At 37.0% G+C, this 10,732-nt stretch overlaps 2 long non-coding RNA genes across 3 annotated transcripts; both read right to left on the reverse strand.

Moving 5' to 3' along the window:
- Positions 1-695: 695 nt before the first annotated feature.
- On the reverse strand, positions 696-1,267 carry LOC149947376 (uncharacterized). Its single transcript, XR_016480701.1, has 3 exons — positions 1,117-1,267; positions 993-1,046; positions 696-839 (listed from the first exon to the last, which is right to left on the reverse strand). It is a non-coding gene; the product is annotated as an uncharacterized LOC149947376 (long non-coding RNA).
- A 6,470-nt stretch (positions 1,268-7,737) lies between these two features.
- Positions 7,738-10,276, reverse strand: LOC149947377 (uncharacterized). Of its 2 annotated transcripts, none has more exons than XR_016480348.1 (3): positions 9,885-10,276; positions 9,368-9,644; positions 7,738-9,270 (listed from the first exon to the last, which is right to left on the reverse strand). It is a non-coding gene; the product is annotated as an uncharacterized LOC149947377 (long non-coding RNA). The 2 variants fall into 2 exon arrangements; XR_016480349.1 differs by having other exon boundaries at positions 7,738-8,181; positions 8,389-9,644.
- Positions 10,277-10,732: the final 456 nt, after the last annotated feature.

Genomic DNA, 10,732 nt, shown 5'->3' on the forward strand with positions numbered 1-10,732 from the left:
TGTCAACTCCGATTCAAGGTCGGGAGTCTCCTGGAAAAACCGTTTGTGTGCTTTTTGCCGACCGCCGAAAGTGTGGCCTACCGACATCCTTATGTCTAGTTAATTACCTAAAAATAGTCCTATTAACCGACACCTTTTTGTTGGCCTATTCAGAGTCGGTCATTATAACTTTCCCCCCTCTTCTCCAATACCAATTCAAGAATGATACAGAATTTTTATACTAAAAAGTTGTTTATTTTTGTAATAAAATGTTTTGACCAAAATTTAATTATACTCGATTTGAAGTATTTATTTATCTGAAACTTCAGGTAGTGAAGTCTGGAAACAGTTACCAAACATTTCTGCAATTTTCCAAAGTTGACAGTTTTTTTCCAGACTACCTGGTTTAAGCCCTAAAATAGGGTAAGCTGAGAAGAAATAATTCACTTTGATTTATTTTAAATTGTAGAAATATATACCTTTGGTAAATTATTGATATATCTAAGTCAATATTTTTGGGTGACAAATCGAATATAAATTATAACTTGTTTCCCATTTTTATACTCATTTTTACAATTAACTAAAACATTATCACAATTACACAAGGTATGATTGTGTTTACAACTTGTTATAAAAATATGTTGAAAGATTATTTCTGATTAATTTATCAGATATACATTGAAAAAATCTTAAGGTTTTTAGAACAGTATGACTAGTGAGTATCAAACAAATATATTAAACAGTTTTTTTAAAGTCTCTCCGCTCTTCATCCGTCTCGGTCCATTTTGTCTATCACTGTCATGGAACTGGCAAGGGCCAGCTTGACACTCATTAGCATTCGTTCCAACCGCAATATTATCCTGCAAAGCATTATTGATAAACTCATTTGTTATTCTTCTTTTTTGTCTAGAGAAAATGTCATCTATAGCCTTGTAAGCCTTTCGCTTTCCCGCCATAACTAAGCCTTAGCTAACGTAGAACTACTTAAATTTTATAATTTTAATAAAAATTACCCTTCTTTTTCTTCCTTTCAAGTTTCCTTCCGGCTAGGTAGCGGTTTATGACAACTAAAATCACGGAAACTTTAAGAATTCTACTTTATATACGACAAACCACAATAAATTATCAAACACTAACCAAAATGAATCCCATCCGCCGATCCGAACATGCACTTCTGTTTTTGGTTACGATAAAAATCATGACTTAGCGTCACTGTAGGTGGCATGGTTGTCGCAATTTTTTTTAAATTTAAACGGTTTAAATAAAAAGAAATTATTATTATTATCATAAATACTAGGGGATGTTTAAATCGTTTTAAACCAACCTTTTAAACAAAACTCAATATGTTTAAAACGTTTTACTTCAAATGTTTTAAACATGATTTTTTTCAAGGAAGATGTTACATACTCTTTGAAGTTTTTTAAGATATGAGGTAAATTAGAGAACAAATTGCTTGATTGATGTATTGCGAGAAGAAAGGTAAAGGACTTGATAATCAAGAGTTTGCTTCAAAGGTCTGCTATGAAATTGGCTCTCGTTTAAAGCCTATATATATTGTTTTGGATGATAAAATTAGCGAATAAGTAGATTAGTCCATTATGAAAAGGGATACTAAAGCTAAACCCTAATCAAATTTGAAGAAATTTAAAAACCTACTAATAGCTCGTACCGATAGGTCTTCGAGCAAACAAAAAGGGCTTAGCTTTAGTATCCCTTTTCATAATGGACTAATCTACTTATTCGCTAATTTTCTCATCCTTTACAATGCAGTCCATAGGTGGTTCCTTTTAACTTAACATTGTATATATTGTTTTGCTGAACTCCAGAAATTCTGGTTTTGTTCGAATAAAAATCATAAAGTATTTCGTAACGTTGCGAAGTAATATAGTTTTCTATTCGCCACATGTTGGTGCGTTTCGATATTCACATTGTGTAGAATATTCATGACGCAATCAAATTATAGACACTAGCTAATAGCATAACCATTTTGGGTGGGAGGAAGTATCTAATTTAACTACTCGTTTTAATTTCATATTCTTAACAAGTTGTGACTTCCGGTCGTCCAAGTTTGAATAGACCAAATAAAATAAGTCAAAATAGTACGTCCATAAACAAAACTCTTCGTTTTTCCAGCGCATTTACGTGTTTTAAACAATGTTTTTTCAATGTTCTTTCAATGTTTTTTTAAAGTTTTTTTGTTTAAATTATAAACAGTTTAAAACAACGAGTTGTTTTTTAAACAATAAAAAAAAGCGTTTTTGTTCTTTTTGGAAAAAAAACACAGATTTTGCCAACCCTGCCTGTGAGGGAAACATTGCCGCGCCAGATATTCATACAACACTCATCGAGTTCTTGTTCGCGAATTTAAGGGCCGCATTCCGTACAAGACCTCAAATATTTAAAACGTTTTAGTGCTCGTGCACTTCCTTCGGTGGAGCCTTGTAACTAACCGAAAGGCTTTAACTAGGTTACTGTTATTCTTGTCTCGATGCGAAATACAATCTCTTGGCGTTTTGGACGCGATAGTTACTAGTCGGGGACAACCTGAGTCTACAAACCGAGTGTTCGACGTTAGTAACCTCGGTTCCCAAAAACTTTGATAAAATAATATATTTTTCGAAACGTTTGGTCACAAAATTTGAAGCTTTTGATTAATGACGATAGCAATTTATCGCGCCAATTCTAATGGATGATCTTCTTCATTTCAGCGAAAAGTCGTGACTGTTCCTCGTTAACCATTGACACTGCCTTTTATCGTTGTAAAAATAGTGGGCTTTGAGGTTCAAGGTCTGAATTTCGTTCCCTGGGTAATAGAGATTTTGCGTTAAAAACAACACCGATGTATTTCTGTGGTGAGATCTTCTAATGAACAAGTTCGTAACTTCTGTATTGTTGGCGATTTTGCTCAACAAATCATCTAATATTACAAATTTCTAGTATTGGCATTTAAATTACCTTCGTCCAATTATCCCTCGTGAAATTAAATACTTGGCGTTTGAGTCAATATGGACTTGAATAGTTTATACTGGTATTCTGTATATCACCAAATTAAACGTTCGGAGGGGGGGAATACGTATTTCTTTGTGTTCAATTAATTTGGTCACGAAGATGCTCTAACTACATCCCGTTACAACCGCCATTAAATCATTGAAAGGCTATTGTCAACTGAAATCCATATTGAGAAATGAGACAAGTGATAAACAGCCAAAGTAGTTTATAAGAATAAAACGTTTAACTTAGTGTATACAGAGCTCCGTGAAAATATGCTTACCTTTGACTTTCTGCGGCTTATATACCATGAATAGTGGTCGGCATTATCCATCCATTATCCGAGGAAATTTCGGTTATTTTTAAAATAATTACTACCAAAATCAGTTTTTTTATCCGTTTTCTAATTCTATTTAATTGTAAAGATAATTTAATTCAGTAAAGTCAAAAAACAAACGAAATCCGATAAAATAACTTTAAATCTCAAAAAATATATATATTTTGTTTAATGAATTCAGCTTACTTAGATAGAAAATATATTTTATTTGCAAGTAAGCTAAGAAATTAAGCGGTCAGATAAATTATTGGAAAGCGACGAAAAGAAGATTATCTTTAACTGATGTTTACCTGTTATTTTTTACAATTGATAATTTATATCAGATATTCCTCAAATAAGAATTGGAAAGATAGTTTTTGAGAGATAAACGTTTAAAAATAAATTTATCTTATAAAATAGCTATTATAACTGAAAAAAAAAACGGTTATTTTTATTCTTACAGTAGATTTTTTCACTTAGAAATGACAATCTATTGAATAGCAAGTTTCAAAAATAATTAGTTCTGATAAATTATCTATAAATGCCAAAAGAAAATATATTTTCTTTTTCGTTTTTGCAATTTCTTTTTCAAAAATGTATTTGTAACGGGCAAACTAGGATAAATTCAATAGTCGTTAATATTTACACTTTTTAGAATTTAAGTTAGTCTACAATGCGGTTCCGTTTGGCCAGTAGGCGGCGGCACTTCTGCCTAAAATTTTCTCTACGCCCTGGTCTATACTTAAAATTCTTAAAAAATTATCCTTTAGTCAAAGTATAAGTTGTTTTACCGTTAAAGGAAAGTCAGTTAAACCATTTTAACATCACCTTAACCAATTTAATCTTATCCAACACAGCATACCTCTCCTAACCAAACTTTACACCTAACCTCAAATAACCTAGACAAAATATTAATGAATCTCTCAATATATGCCGAATTTAAAATATTATAGTAAAAAATTCCAATATCCAATTTTTAGTTCCTTTATTTTGAACGCTTTTTGTTGGTCATATATCTCAAAATTTATTACGAGCATTATATTAATTAGGAATATTAAATTATTTTCATTTTCGCAACTTACGAATTCTGGTGGTGAAGCTTCTTTTGTTCTTTAGTTCGATTAAAGCCCGACAAACGGTTAAAAACCCATCACGTCGAGACTTGGAGGAGTGCTAATCGTACAGGTCCTAGTACGTAGCAAGGGCCTTCCGGAACTGAGTACGGCCGGGAATGTCCTTTAGGTACTCTGGAAGGGAATTCCACTCTTGTATGGAGGAGGGGAGATATGAATGTTTGCGGACGGCAAGTCTGAAGCCCGGAAGGATCATAGAGGCGACCCGATTCCCTCTTGGGGGCGACGCCAGTCGGACAAGACTGCCGAGAGGGGGGGGGCGAGGGCACCACAGGAGCGATGAACCACGCTATTTATGATAAGGAGACGCTTAAGACGGCAGCGCAAAGCTAAGGTGTCTCATTTGTTGTTCTTGAGCACGTTTGTTATCGACGTACTCCACGCGAATCCAACGCTGGTCGCGAAGCGAAGGGCACGCCGCTAAATACTGTCAACTGCGTGAACGCCACTTGGAGTTGATGGGGACCAGACGGCCGGACAGTACTCCAGGATCGGAAGGACGTAGGTTTTAACTCCTAACGAAGGAGCAGCGGGACAAGTGTCGGCGGATGAAACCCAAGGCCCTAGCGGCTTGGGCAATGACGCGGTTGATGTGGGTGGACCACTCCAGGGTGTCTGTTAAGGTCACTCCGATATATTTTGGAGAGGAGACTTTGCGCGGCTCAGCGCTTTGAAGGACATATTTCGCTGAGTGAACTGGCTGACCAACTCTGCGAAGAGAGAGAACTGATCACTTTGTAGAGTTTAGCGGTAGCAGCCACTGCTCACTCCATTTGCCGATAGTGTCAAGGTTGGATTGAAGAGCAACGCAGTCCTGTGTCGAGAAGATCGGACTGTAGAGTGATATGACATCCGCGAAGATGTAAAGTTGGGAGGCGACGTTGTCTCCGATGTCGTTGATGTAGATGATGAAGAGGAGAGGCCCCAGGACTGATCCTTGCGGTAGGCCAGAGGAAGCAGGGAGCCAGTCGGAGGTGGCACCGGGGAGTACCACTCGAAACTCCCTGTTCTCGAGGTAAGCTGATAGCCAGTTCTGGGTCCTACCCCTGACCCCGTAGGTGTAATGTTCGGCCTTGAGGAGCTCATGCGGAACCGAATCAAAGGCTTTGCGAAAGTCATGGAAAATGATATCCACTCGATCGGCTTGCTCCAGCCCAGGAGTCCAGGGAGATTATGTCGGGAGGAGAGCCTCTTCATCAGAACATGGGCAGTGATCGCCTGGGTGATGGTAGTAGTGAGTGCGCTCCACGCCTCTGCAATAGAAGTGGTGGCCGTCAGGTTAACAGTGGCCAGCGACCTCTCCATAGCAACGAAATCGGCCTTGTTGAAGTCAGGGACGGAACGAGGGAGGGTTCTGGGCGGGGGGCGAACCACTCGGATTCTGAGAAGGAGAATGTCGTGATCGCTGACTCCAGGTAGATGGGAGATGTCCTCAAGTAGGTTGTCGTCAGAGACCAGCGCAAGGTCAAGAATATTGGCGGCCGCGTCCTTGACCCTGGTAGGCTCGGTGACTCGCTGGGTAGGATGAGAGACCAGCAGCGTGTGAAGAAAGCTTGAAGCCATTGACGAGGTTCTCGTGATCGTAGCCCAGTCAATAGTGGGAAAGTTGAAATCACCGATTATGATGAAGGAATGCACTCTAATTGCTAATGTAGTTAATCGTTTTTATCGAATATTTTTTGGTATTAACGTCTCAATATGAAGATAATCATTAAAGACACAGTAATTAAAATGCCTTGTTATAATTAATATTCAGAATTCGGTAGAAATAGAATGCATTTTCCAATTCAAAAGAAACACGTGCGAACTATTTTTAATATAAACTTGGATATTTTATAATTTGGTTGGATACCGAAACGAGTAACGAAGGCGCTCAGTTCCGAATATTGTTATTATAAAACTCTAAAGAGTCCTAAATGTGTTTGCTTAACGCCCAATGCAGATTTTCAGCAGTTGGCGAAAGGAAGCGAAGTCGAAGTGTGATCACGAATGTACTCATTTCTACCATAAGTATAGAGCTGCATTAGGTAGTCTGTCATCAGTTACGAAAAAGGAAAATAATTATTCGTACTATGTTCGCTTACTCGACATGCCAAAACGTAGATTCCTTTTATATATTTGGAAAGTTTTTTAATAATTTTATAATGCAAGAAATAAAAAATGCCAATATTCCTATGCTATAATAATCGTTTCTAGTGGAGAGATGGGCATTTCGTGAACTTTTTGTTCATTTTCATTCCTCAGTAGAGCAAGAACCACTATAAAATATGTAGTTCGTTTCGCGGCATAAGTGAAGTTATACCCCCGTGAGCAATTCCGTCCGTGATCAGGATTTGTTTGAGTTGAACAGTGTTTACATAAGAAATATCACACCAATTTTGATATGTTCACGGAAAGAATCGTTCTTACGAAGATTTTAATAAATACATCGAAGAGTGAATCCTTATATCGTAAACTATTTCACTTCAAAACCTTGATATAGTTAATTCATCGATATCTTTTCAAGAAAAAAAATTAAAATTGTTTCTTCACAGTAGCTAAAAATCTCGGCGATAAAAAACTGTCGCTCTAATGAAAAGAGCTGGTTAAATAAATAACATTCGCGGGTCATTTCTGGTCACGGGAGGTTTAGTTTCTTAGTTTCAAGTGAATATTGTTTTTTGGTTTGGAGGATATTAGATAACTGGTCACCGAAACTTTCCTTTCGCGAAGAACTTTTTGATATCGCGATAAAAAACTGAAATGCATCCACGTTCAATTTTGTTATAAAATGTTATTGAAGATATTTTAAATTTAAAAACGAGAACAAAAATGATATCGTCATGAACAACCTTGAAATATAATTTCAAGGTTGTTCACGGAAAGAATTGTCAGAGTATGAAGTAGAAAGTATAATATATGGTACCATGTAAAACGTTATCTGCGATCCCCATTATAAAGTGTGGTACGTTTTTGATAAGTAGTAGGTAAAATATAGTATTAAAAGTTCATAATTGATCTTCGACAAGTATGACACTTCAATTCATTTCTATGCCTCTTTTGATTCTTGTTCCGGCATCTAGGTGGTGTTGATTAACTTGATTTTATTAAATAGGACGTAACTCTAGCGTCGTACTTTAGCTAATCATCATACTTACCGAAGATTAAATATAAACTTATGTTATTATGCTGCCAAAATTAGTTCGCTATCCACATTTCAATTTGCTTAATTCAAATTCTTTATTTCGGTTAATAATATCATGGTAATATAAATATATAATGGCACATTTGTGACTTAATTACAATTTAAATTTTTATTATTTTTTCTCAAAATTATCTCAATTTGTGGCTCCCTGTACTCTTTATAAATTAAACTATCTTCGATTAAATCAATTCCGATCGTCTCGGCCTTATAAGTGACCCACCTCTGGAAAACATTCGTTCGCAACTCGTGAAGTTGCGGGCATGGACAAATGTCTTTTTGCAAGTGCCGCAATAGCCGGGTACTTAGACTGATATTCATTCCAATAGGCCAATGGGCACGAAAGTTCCGGATTTGCGGTGTCTTCTTGCACGTACGAATGTATCATCCTTTGAGTGAGCCTGGTTACATCCTTGGTTTCTTTTTCAGCATAAGACTGAAACACTTTGAAGTGGGTTCAGCGGTTGCACGGCCTTGATTAGTTGAGAGTAAAAAAATCAGACCCAAAGCTCTCCAATATTTGTAGCGGGTCATTTTTGGTAGGAGTCTTAAATTCTAGATAACTCTCTGCCCAAGGTAGTGAACTGAAGTCATCCGCAAATAGTACCATAAGTAAATGAACCGAAGTTATCAGAGAATGTATAAATTTTAAGAGGTATTTTGCCTAACGCGGGTGGAGAAGGGAGTCAAGTTACCATGGAAATAAAGGGCATTAAAATAATAAATTTTAAGATATTAAATGGGGTGGTTATTTTGTGAAATTGTATAAAACAACTTGAGTCTAATATTACCTTGGAAAATAAATAATTTATGTATCGGATCGACCATGGCAGGAATAATATAGAACGGGTCGGAAAGATGACTACTAAACCTCGATTCCAGATTCTCCAACAAATGTTTGCGAAGTCCTCCAAATTTGGTGGTGTTGTTGTCGTCGTCGTAGATTGTCTCAAACGTTTCGAGTAATTTCATTACGACTGGTAGTGAGATTTGTGGACCATCGCCTTGGAAACGGTCTGTCGCGTCTCTTAGAGGAGATAACAAACCTTGAAGATTTTTAATTTTGGTGAACAAACCCGGCGATGGAGCAGTTTTTACACCGCGCTCGGCTAGCGAAATTTCTTTCGCGTTTATCGCTTCCATTAGGATTTTTGTAGTGGCACTTTTCACGCCAGGCTTTGTAACAAAATACAAAAAATTAAACATTTACAGGACCAGGAGATAGTAAAAACCATGCATTTGTGGGTGAAAACGTTTGAACATTTATTTTCCCAAGATATTTTTCGGAGGGCTAACCTTTTAGGTCAAACGTTCAAACACCTAAAGAGTCAGAACTTAAAGATTATATTCCCTATATCTGTGACATTTTTCTCATTAATTTCATTAATCACAACTTCGAGGCGCACTGGGCTCTGGAGTCGAGAAACCCGAAGATTAAAGGGACTATTACCTTCAAGACGACCTTTAGGGGCGATCCATACATTTCCTTACAAAACTTACTAAGCTGGAGCGCTTTCAGCGTCAGATATATCTAAAGCCAAAAGGCGACAGCGGAAAAAAGTGCCACCTTAAGGGGGTGAAAAGAATCTAGGGGTAGTATTCCCTTTAACAATTGTCACTTACCATTTGAGTGACTATCCTCAATTCTTCAAATTTGAAACGTTCCAACTTTGCTAGATTTTGATAAATAAATATGGCTTACGTACGTATTTTGGGGATTATTTCAGTAAACTCGACTCATTTACTTTTGTTGTATAATGTTATAAATACCATTACGAAAAGCTCCATGGCAAAACAAAAAGAATTCCACCTGGGTTTCACGGGGCAAACCAAATCCAACCCGCACGTAGTTTTTCAGTATATTTCGTGGACTTGCGAAAGAAAATTATTACTCCATTGACGTATTCACGTACTGTCTTCGACGATTGGTCATTTCGTAGGCTTTTTACAACTATTAACTGGAGCGTGTGCGCGACACAGCCTAGTCTTGTCCACTTGGGTTTTGAAATTGTGTTTTCAACCATCATCCAGCTTTGATCGTTCCACGCTAAATAAATGATATTTATATTACTTATTTGGTAGCCTGGCGTTCACCAGAAGTAAATGAACTAAAGTTATCAAATAGCCTATAGAAGTATAATTGTTGAGACATGTTATCGCGAATCGTGACTCTGGCTAAGCAGCCCTTTGCGGTGTGCATAATTATGGTTAATGCGTTTCGATAACTTCGGTTCATTAACTTCTGCTTTTACAGGGTTAAATGTTTACGTAGAATTAAAAGTGTTACCGCGTGCTTCTAAAAAAGGTTGCAGCAGCGGATTAAACATGTACATGAAGACACTGCTATTTACCATCATCTAATTGTTCGAACGAGTCAGACTCATCACTGGAATCCTCAATATCCCAAGGCTCAGAGTAGACCGCTCTAAGGTTTAAAGATTTTACCATATTACTCGCATTATCAGCACAAACTGCTACAATCTATAGGAATATTAACAGGGGATTCTTTAATATCTGGGACAACAATAGTAGAACTGATGAAGACGAGGTTTTATTGTTTAATCTATACTAAGTAAAAAAGAATATTGATACATTTTGATATTCCGTAGGGTATACGAAGATACAATTATTATTTGTAGAAGAAACTAATGAGTTTTGTCAATATTCATATTATTAATACCTCAATATTATTGGTTTTTGGCGTTTTGAGCACGTAGAGCACGTGATGCACGTGCAAATTTTTGACCATTTTTTAGATTGTAGGCCAAAGACTGGGAGATACCGTAGGCCTCGTAGGGTTTTGGCCTAAAAAATTGAATTCGACTACGGTGCTTTATCGATCTGTGGCTGGTTGTGAATTATATATAAAAAACTCGTAGCTACTCTCGGCCTTATGGCTGAGAGTATTATTGTATCTGTCACGCTCTCGAGCACCTTGTGGGGCGTTCGGTTAAGCGAAAAGTATAGTACCTGCCAAGTTGCAGAACTTGCTTAATCGTATTGCTAATAACGAACAGAGGTGGATTTCCAGCTTCGTTTCGGGTACATCTTTAGCTTCTTTTCGGGTAAGCCTTTAGCTTCTTTTCGGGTAGGTCTTTAGCGTTTTTAAATCTAGAATATCGCGGCCTATAAAAG

This window comes from Leiobunum rupestre, chromosome 4 (genome assembly GCF_980474605.1).
Source record: "Leiobunum rupestre chromosome 4, qqLeiRupe1.1.hap1, whole genome shotgun sequence".
Classification (NCBI taxonomy): Eukaryota; Metazoa; Arthropoda; class Arachnida; order Opiliones; family Sclerosomatidae; genus Leiobunum; species Leiobunum rupestre.